The following is a 10,591-nucleotide window of genomic DNA, read 5'->3' as shown; positions in this document are numbered from 1 at the left end:
AAATCTGGAAAACCAACGTGACTGTCTTTTTCTATATCCTGATAAACAGGAAATCTGGTTTCATTCACAGTGGTTTAATCCTGAGAACCCAGTAAACTGGTTCACTTACTTATATAGGGTATCATGTTTTGATAATTGATGAAACATTTTTTGTATTGAAAATTCTAAATAATGTAAAAATCACTGAGGAATTTGGGTATGGGGCTAAATTGGTACGGGTGGGCAGGGTCCATAGTATTTAATTTCCTAACATTCATTCCATGCTGCATATGAGGTCAAGCTTTGAGATCCACAGAAGTGTTTCAGCGTAAGACTGAGGGCCACTGGTCTAGCTATTGCAGACAGCTTTACCTTCATTTTCTTTTTTTATTTACCAGTTTGTGTCTTTGTCAGATAATTAAGAAGCCTGCTTTATTTAAAACTGACACATTGGACAACTTTTTTATCACAAGCTTCTTTAAATGCCTGAAACTTATTTATTGGAATAAATTTATTTGGAAGAAAATTCCAAATTTGGGGAATTCTTTGGGGACTTAGAAATTAAAGTTAGATCCGAGGGTTAGGTACCTTGGCAATCTTGATTTTGGGGAGTAAGTTTTTCTGTTTTTAAACTTTTAGTTGACAGGTGCAAGTAATGTTTACATGATTCTCCTCATGGAGGAAAAATTTTAAAAAAATGTGCTAAATCATTTCAAATGTTTTCTTGGCATGGAGACAAAAGCTAAATTTGTTTAAGCATCTGAGTGTCTGAGAGAGCTATTCCTCTCCATCCCACTAATGGTTCAAGTATTCTTATTATTCTGTCCTTTCGCCACTATTTCTAATCGCATTCAGGAGCTCAAGGCAAAGGGACAGAAATCCATTAAGAGGTTTTCTGTATGACTATGCCAGGGACCGTGTGTCCTAGGAAGATGAGAAGAGAAGAGAGGTCTTGCCTTGCCAGTTAAGAAAGAGATTGGATTACTGAAAGCAGATTTTTCCTAGAACAAGTTATGTTTTCCATACAAATTACCTAAATTATTTTCTAGCCTGATTCCACTCTTTGTGTATACAGCCATGATCTTCCATTTTCTGTCAAGGTACAAGATTTTTAAAAAGTGCTTGGTGTTCTGGACCCCATCATTGAACTCTTACAACTCTGCCTCCACAATGACATACCCTGTTCTGTCAGACAGACTGGCAGTCCTGGACAGACTTCTGTTTCTGATATTAGAGTATTGAACGTCAGGCTCCCCCTCCCTGACTTTTCTTTTTCTTTTTAGTCTCAATGTTTCCAAATTTTTGATCTTAGATATCCTCTTTGGGTTCATTAATTCCATGAACAACTCTGCCAGTAATGACATTTGTTTGTTTATTTTGGTCAAAACTAAAGCCATGTCTTGTTGTGTGTTGTGCACACAGGGAGTTGCTTGGGCAAGACCTGGCCCCTAGATAGCCAAGAAACAGACTGTATGATGGTTTCAGACCCTCCACGAGCCATTTTCAGCCTTGTGTAGACAGATACTTGACTACATTCCAGGCCATGAATCACACCCTGAGCTGCCTTTCACATGTTAGCAATTGCTTACAGAGCAAACTGGCCCTAAGAATGAGGTACAAACAACCTAAATGTATGTCACTTCTGGGAAAAAAATAACTTATATATTATGCACTCTGCTGAGCATATCTCTGAACTTTGGGATTAAGACAATTGATAATTGGGGATTCAGACAATTTGAAAATGGAGCACGTTCCAAGCTGTAAACTGGTTCTTTTATGGGTTAGAAAGTTAAGACGCATATAAAAGCATTTACTTGATACAAGGAAATCACACTGATTCCAGGAGAAAGAGAACACCATCTTCCTGGATGTGCTGGGTGTGCTAACTGCCTACATGTGCTTGCGGTATGATTTTACCATTCATGACTTACCTTGTACAATTTCCAGCCAGGGATAGTGACTCTCCTTGGCAAGTAGCAATTAAGTTTTGAATTAATTATATAAGGTCAGATAATTAAGTTTGTGAATCCGTTCCACAGAAAGTTCTTCATACCTCCTTGCTGAACATCACTATGGCCACCTCTGAAACATTCCCCCTCGGAAGCTGTGCACTGATGCCAGTACTTGGTGCACCCTTCAAAGCACTTTTTGTAGGATGAATTCACAAACTTAATTGTCAGACCTCACAGGACAATAGCTCACATGGCTGTTCTAGAAAAAAAGTTCCAAACTGCTTTGAAGGGTAGACTAGGCCCTAGTATTGGTTCATAGCTTCTCTGCAAGAGGAGTACTTTAAGGTAACTGTAGTGATACTCAGCAATGATGTGGGTAACACTTGTTCTAGTGTGAGTTCATGAACTTAATTGTCAGTCTCCATATGCTGGAAAGAATCAGCCAGCTCCCAGAGTCTGGCTCATTTCCCAGTCTGGGCAGCTTAAGTACCCAATAGAAAGTACATTCTGTGAGGACACAAACTGATTCTATCTTTTTCACAGTTTATCCCTGGCACCCAGCACAATGTTTTAAATACCTACATTGTGGGTATTTAAAACATTGTGGCTGGGAAAAAAGAATGTACCTGCCTTTGCTTTAGCACCATGGCCACTGTCACATTATTTGCCTGAGGTAAACTGATTGATTATAAAATATATTTGAATGTTATCCTGAAAATAATTATTCCAAGACAGATTGCTTGATCAAAATATACAGAGAAGATACAAAGAGGATTGGGAGAAAAGGAGAAGCAAAATTATTTAAGATGGAAATGGGATAATTTCCCGAAATTTCACATACTTATGGAAAGATTGATGATAATGCAATTCCAGGGCTAGTTTGCATATTATTATGGACTCTTTTGATAATAAACGATACTACAGAGGTACATAGTTATAGGCAATAAATGTATTTCTGGTAAGTGAAATGTATGCAGAATTTGCATAAAGTGAATCATGTTGTGAGTGTAAGAGAAAGATGCCCTTTCTGGGAAGGTATTGTATTCAGTTAATGAGGCCCAAAATGTAAGCGTTAACTGGGATGCCAAAGAATTTTCCTTGGATGCTTCTGACCTTGTATTTGTATATAATTTGTTCAGGTTAAGAACAAATTAGTTCTTAGTGGAAGGTGGAAGGTGTTGCTATCAGGCTGCAGGCATCTGATCTGAGCTTTCACTGCTGACATTCTAGAAAGTGCTGTCTTTTATCATTCATTCTACATTCATGCAACTTTGGGCAGAATGGTGAATCCAAAGATGATATCGACTGGACTCTGACCTTAAAAAGTTTGTATTTAGATGTTTTATGCTACTGAGGTGGTGAAGTGTGAAGTGTGATATAACAGAAAGAAAATCAATGAATTCCAATTTCCAGCAAGTCTGAGTCCTCAACTCTTTACTAGAACTTTGATCTCAAATTCTCTTCAAGCACAAAGAGTTTTCTTCAGACTACTTTAGGATGAGGGAAATACAACAAATTTAATGCAAAAACTCCTGGAAAAGGATTTTCTTGTGAATCTTTTTTCCAAACCTCCGTCATCAATTTGGGGAAAAACAAACTCTGTGGATACCTCCTGCCTGCTCCTTGCCCCAACCTTATTTTTGCCAGTCAGAAACAAGACCGAGTAAAGTCAATTTATTCTGTTAGCAGTAATAAACCTCCTTTCCTGGTTCTTGTACTCCAAACAACAATCTCCAAGATTACCAGATCTGACTTCCAATGTCTTCTCCAGCTCCAAACATGTGTAAGGCCATGATTTCAAGTGTAATTCCAAAGTTCTGAGGAATGAGAATTCTGAAATATTAACAGAATCCTTTCCATGTATTAAACAATAAACATATAAATGCCAAAGAGTCACCCTCAACATCATTCATTCTCCAATTAAGAAAAAATTCACACTTAAGAAATCTTAAGGTGAGCTGTACCTCCAGAAGAAAAGAGCTTGTTACATGCTATTCCCCCTTCTCCACTGGCCCAGAGTTAGAAAGTAGTCAAGGAACTGAATTTTTCTCTTTCTTCAAAAAATCCAGTAATGTATGCCACTTTCTATTACGGCTCTCCTAGCACCACGGGCTGACCATCTGAGCACCAGCTGTGATTTTCTTTCTTTCTTTTTTTTTTTTTCAGCTGTGATTTTCTTTAAAAATCTCTTTTTGGATGTAACTAGTGAGTATGAATCCAGATGAAATTACCTTTTATTTGATGTTTCCTGTCCTCTAACCAAATGTTCTGACCACATGTTTGGATTAGAAAGAAGAGGCTTGCTGTATCATTCCTTAACAGCCTGTTTCTGTTATAATAGAATGATAATAAGTGTTCCCAAAGCCCTGGGTGGTGGGACTGCATGTCAGGTGTTATAAGCATGGCTATTGGTTCCTTTCCAGAGATGTAAGGCAATCTTAGCCCTGGAGTCAGGAATCTTTTTGAAACATTATTTTAAAATGTAAGGAAACAGACGGGCATGCTCTTTCAGTAAATGCTTTTTTTTTTCTTTGCCAAAAACAACAAATTAGTCTGGGAGTCTCAGGCCAATAGTTGTACCCTGAAGACTCACTCCTCCCCCCGTTAGAAAAAAATCACAATAGGTTGGCAGATGTTTAAGGCTCTAAAACTCTTTTCCAGGTATCCATGCCTGGGGTGCTGCCCTGTCTCTTGAGGCTAAAATGCTGTCTTTAGCAAGGCCTTTTTTATTTTTGAATCAGACCCAAAGATGCTTTCCTGATAGCCCTTGTCTCCAGGACTTGAAGGTGGTTTCTGGACTTAGCCCATGAGGAATTGCTGTATTTTCTCCTGACTGAAATTTCCTCTCCTTTCTTCGTGTCTTAAGTAGAGCTACCCCTCTCCTGGGTTCTTTCCCTTCCACTCTGCCCTTTGGATATTTGTAACACCCACTGCCCTTGCATTTAATGATAACAGCAACCATGCATTGAGCTCTTTCCTTCATGAGAAAAAATTTAGCACTGAGATTAAGAGCATGGGGAGTCAGCGTGTCACATTGTGAAGCCTGAGGATGCTATACGGAAACTGTGGGAATTTTTCATCACTCAACCTGTTTTTGCCTCAATTTCCTCATTTACTAACTGAAGCTAATAACTCTATCTGCATCCCAGGACCGTGTGAGAATAATATGTATGATATGCTTTGTGTAGAAGGTAAACCCACGTCCATACTGGCTCTGTGACTGTTACTAGGAACCTAACACCTGTTACTCAGGAATCTAACACCTCCTTACAGTAGCCATATTCCATGTGTTAAAAGTGAGGCTCTAGGCCCTGTTCACACTCAAGAAAAGATTACACAAGGGTGTGAATATCAGAAGACAGGGAGCAGGGGCTCTTTGTGGAAGTGCCTACCACAGTACCTGAAGTGTCCTGACCCACATAACTAGTGAGGTAATAATGTTACTTGTTTCCAGTTGCAATATTTTGTGGGAAATTTGTTATAGTGCAATACATAACTAATACAAGTACCATGCTAATCACTTCACATACAGTATCTCCTTTATTTTCATAAACAAGATAGGAAATATTACCCAATTTACAGATGAGAAAAATGGAGGCCCCAAGTGGTCACTTGACCAGCTAGTAAGTGGTGGAGTGTGATCTGAATACAAATCTTCCTGCGTGCCAGCTTGTGCACTCCAATCTGTTGCTTTTCCCTCAAAACAAATCAGTTCTGTTTATGTAGTCATTCACCCATCCAATCATTCCATCATTCGTCAGTGATAGGTGGGCCCCACTCTGAAAGTTGTAGTAATGAGCAGGATTCTCAAGGTCAATGCCCTCCCAGAGCCCCCAGGCAGGTGAGGATCTCTGAGTAAAAGGTGTGTAAATGATAATTGCAGGTGATGGTAAGTGGTATCTTTGAAAGAAATGTTATGACAGAACAAAGATCAACTGGAGAAATAAAGAATGAGAATCATCCGGATTGGAGTGTGAGTGAAACCCTGAAGGGTGCGCCTGACCAGCCATGGGAATCCTTTCAGAGGGAGCCATCCAGGAAAAGGGACTTTTCTTTCCTTGGTTTCTGATGTTTTTTCCCCAGTATGTATGTATTTAATGATTCTTTGCAATGCTACTCCCAGCCTCAGACTATACACGTATGCATCCCCTATATTGGGAGTTCTTGCTTCTTTCACATTTTTGTCCTTTTCAAGCTCCCAACTGAGTGGATGATGATCACTGATTGGGGAAGGCAAGCAACATTGCTCAGACTGAATGAGTGTCACCCTCATTCAGAAACACCCGCACACACACACACCCAGAAATAATTTCTTATCAAATATCTGAGCACCTGTCAAGGTGACTCATGAACTTGTTCATCACACCCAGCTTGGTGCTGCCTACTGCTCACGGTCACGTTATATCCATCCCTGATATAACATGACTGTAAGTGATGGATCTGTCCACACTTGCATCAACCCCTTCAAGACTCCATCACACATTTGAAACTATATACTCAACTTAAACTGACCACGATAGCCTGCTACGCTTTGTTTTCTTCCATATATGCCAGTTCCCAACCTGACATTAGAGTTGTTTTTGAATTCCTAAACGGATCATTGTCGTAATATTACAAATGTCTGATACGATGCCTGTCACACGAAATGCTCCAGAACAATTTGTTAATGTAGATCAATGAAAAGATCTTTGATGTGCAGTCGTTAAAGCCCATAGTAAAGTTGGATTTGAATTACAGAGAAAAATTCAGGTAGTAAGGAATAAATTCTTGCCCTCACAGAGCTTACATTTGGGCTCTAGCCCTACCAGATAAGAACAACCTATTAATGAAAATGTATTTTAGATGACATTCCATCTCCTGATCAGAGTCTTTGGGAGTGAGAAGTTCATGAATTAGGGTGTCATTTGAAATGTGAATAGGGTTCATTTTAATTGACTTGGAAGTGCTATTAAGTAGGACCCACCAAACACGTTGATGATAAAAAAGATGACGAGAGGTTGGTGGAGAAGATGGTAAGGGAAGAAGACAGACAAGGAGAGAGAGGACAGAGGGAACAGTGGTCTGTGGGGTCTCCCCATGGCGGACATACTTGTGCAACAGCTGCAAAGACAGAGGAGGGTACTTGACCAAAACATGGGCCTCTTCAAAACAGATTTAATGTATTGGATTAATAAAGAATCATGGACACTTATTTCCAACTTGAGAATAATTCACGACTCCTGTAGAAATTTTGCTTTAAAATGTAAGTTCAATTTCTGTGTTCAGCTTGTTCATTCCTTATCTGGTGATAAAAGACCTCTGGATTACACTGAAACTATTCCTGTGAGATGTGGGTTATGATGTTGTAATAAATAAAATAAATATTATCTTTAATACAAATTGAGGCCTTATAAATGTTTTGTAAACTAGACTAAAACATAAGCAATTTAATCTGAAAACAATCATTGCGGTATTGCAGCTGCTGAAGTAGCTGTATTAGGAGTCCACAGCTGGACCTTTAATTGCTGCAATACATGGGTTGATTAAATAGGTCACTTTAAAAAGCCTAATATGATCTATTTAATTAGAGCCTAAAGCAGCCTTCTAGTGAAATCATGGCACTTTCAGTCTAATTTAGCCAATTTGCGTTTAGCAAGTATACAAGTTACAAGTGATATATTGAGTCTCCAGGATGAGACACCATTATCTGGGCACTCTCAGGATTTAAACGTGTTTTAAGCGATCTCCTTTATAGGAGGGGATTGTTAGGCTTTGTGGCTGGATGTATTATATATGTTATATACATATGGAGAGAGAGAGAGGAGGAATTGGCTTACGTGATTGCGAAGGAATTGGCAGGTGTGAACTGTCTTATGCAGGTGGCAGGCTAGAAATTCAGGAAAGAGTTAGGAAACTCAATCTTAAATCTAAAATCTGTGAATTTGGCCAGCAGGATGGAAATTTAAGCAGGAGCTCTATGCCACAATCTTGAGGCAGAATTGCTTATTCTCCAGGAAACCTTAGTTTCTGTTCTTAAGTCCTGATTAGAGAAGATCCACACACATTATTAAGGGCAATCACCTTCATGGAATGTCAGCTTATTACAAATGTTAGTCACATCTACACAATACCCTCACTGAAACATCTAGACTAGTGTTTGAACAAACAACTGGGCAACATCACCCAGGCAGGTTGACAAGAAATTAACCATCACTTCTAGTCGCTAGGAATAAACTCCTAGGTAATCGTGAAACTGTGGCTACCTCTTAGCCCCTGAGACTCAGTACCGGGTAAGGAAGGGGCTCATTCGTCAGGGACTCAGGGACTCTGGGACCTTGTTCCCATGCTATAGTTTCCAGGGTTCCAACTGAAATCCAGGGTTGGCCTGTGGAGCCTCTTGCCACTGGTGGGTTCTACATTCTAGCTGCCTCAGCAACGCTTGGAAACTGCCCACAGGCCCTCTCTGCCTCTCAGAGGTTTTCTGTTCTACTTCTTAACCTCCTTCCCTGTGCAAACTCAGAATCCAGCAAATGTCTTGAGTAGAAATCTAGCAGAGTAATGGGCTCAGTTGTCCACCCTTTCCTTCTCAGGAGATCCGTGCTCTCTAATTTCTGTTATTCTAACCCAGTGATTTTCAACTGGTGTGCTCTGAAAAATTTTAAAGATCATGAATTAAATTATTTTCAAAGAGAAGTTCAAAGCACAGTAAGTATATTCTTTTTTTTTTTTATACTCTTCTTCTTTTTTTTTTTTTTTTGGATGAACATAATTTAAGTGTGCCATGGAAGTTTAACTATAGGTTTAAGTGTGGAGTGAGATAAAAAAAGTTTTGGGGTGGCGGGTTCAAACCCAGCCCTGGCTGAACTGCAACCAAAAAATAGCCGGGCGTTGTGGAGGGGCCTGTAGTCCCAGCTGCTTGGGAGGCTGAGGCAGGAGAATCGCGGAAGCCCAAGAGCTGGAGGTTGCTGTGAGTCCTGTGACATCACGGCACTCTACCGAGGGCAGTAAAGTGAGACTCTGTCTCTACAAAAAAAAAAAAAAAAAAAATACAAAAACACTGTAAAATCTAACCCAAAGCATCAGCCAGAGGCTTTGCTGGTTGCTCTGCTTCTCAGTAGTGACCTGAGCCCTCTACCTGCGTCCTCACCCTCTGTCAGTAGCAAATGCCCCCAGGGACTCAGAATGTGGCTCAACTCGACCGCAAGGGATTCTTCCTTCTCTGAAATTTTGTCTCAGGTGCTAGTTACTTTGAAAATTCTCTATGGCCTCAATGATATTTCACCATCATTTTCTAGATTTTTCATTATTTAGGTTTAGATTTTCATTTTGTCCCAAGATTTGAAGAAAAGAAGAGGGTTTCTTTTTTCCTAGTTTCATTATTATGTTTTAGTTTTCTTATAGGAAGATGTGTGTGTTCTATTTCTATTTGGGGGGATTTATTGAGTGTTATTTGTATGTTAACATATGGTGTGCTGTTGTGAAGGTTTTATAAACTTTGAAAAGAACGTGTAGATTCTGTGAATGTGTGTTTGTGAATACGTAGGCACATGGGAGCTATCTTTTTAAATTATTTTGTTTTGTTTCTCACATTTTGTGAATTTGATCCATTTGGGGCCAATACATAATAAACTAACATTTCCAACTATGAATATATTTTTGTTTTTTGTATTTGCCATCATTTTGCTTTATGAATATTGATGCTGTTGTTCATCTACAGTGGATTAAGACTTTTATCATCATATAGGGCACTTATTTGTCTATTTTAATATCTTTTACCCAGAAATCAACTTGCACGGTATTAAGATCATATTCCCTGCAATAGGTAATTTTAGCTCATTTAGTTTTTTTGGCAATACAGACACGTTAGGTCTTAATTTTATTGCATTCTCTGTTTTCACTGCTTCCTTTTTTTCTTAAATCCTTCTCTATATGTGTTTGGTTTTTATTTTCTTTAGTTAAAATAAACTAAAAACAAACCATAATCAACACAATTATTTCAAGGAACACACATGGAAAACAAACCATTAAAGAAAATTGGTTTAGCTGTTACTCTACCTAGAAAACAAGGTCAGCACCTTCCTGACTGCTCAGAATTTAGAGTCTCTTCCCTTTCCCCACTTCACTGACAGGCTGTTCCTACAAAGATGCGGGGTCTGCGTGTTTCCTTATTCAATTATCTCTTCTCTGCTCTTCTGTGGAGCCAAATGAGGTTAGGGGAGCCTCAGCTTCTGGCTCTCCTGCCCCATTCCAAACAAAGAACTGCTGACTTGGCCTCATCCTCTACCAGCTTCAGGTGTCCTTTCCCCGTGTTATCCCCAAAGCTGGCTTGTTCTTTCCTATACTTGGCAGCCTTTTTTCAGCTGTGGTTTGAGTTATAGGTTCTACATTCCATCATTCTTGTGACGTTTGAATAGAATCTCAGAGAAGGATATGGGTAGAACTTGAATCAGGCATTTTAAAAGAGAAAAATAATGGCTAACACTTAAATCATACTTTGTATGTTCCAGATACTGTTCAAGACTTTTTCTCATATATTACAGTATACTTTTTACTTTGCAAATGAGGAAACAGTGGCACAGAGAAGTTAAGTGACTTGCACTAAGTCAAAAAGCTAATAAACAGGTGAGCTAAGATTTGAAGCAAGGCCGCTGGGCTCCAAAATCCACGATGTACTTCCTACA

This window comes from Nycticebus coucang, chromosome 3, assembly GCF_027406575.1.
Source record: "Nycticebus coucang isolate mNycCou1 chromosome 3, mNycCou1.pri, whole genome shotgun sequence".
Classification (NCBI taxonomy): domain Eukaryota; kingdom Metazoa; phylum Chordata; class Mammalia; order Primates; family Lorisidae; genus Nycticebus; species Nycticebus coucang.
Note: the sequence above shows the minus strand (reverse complement) of the source record.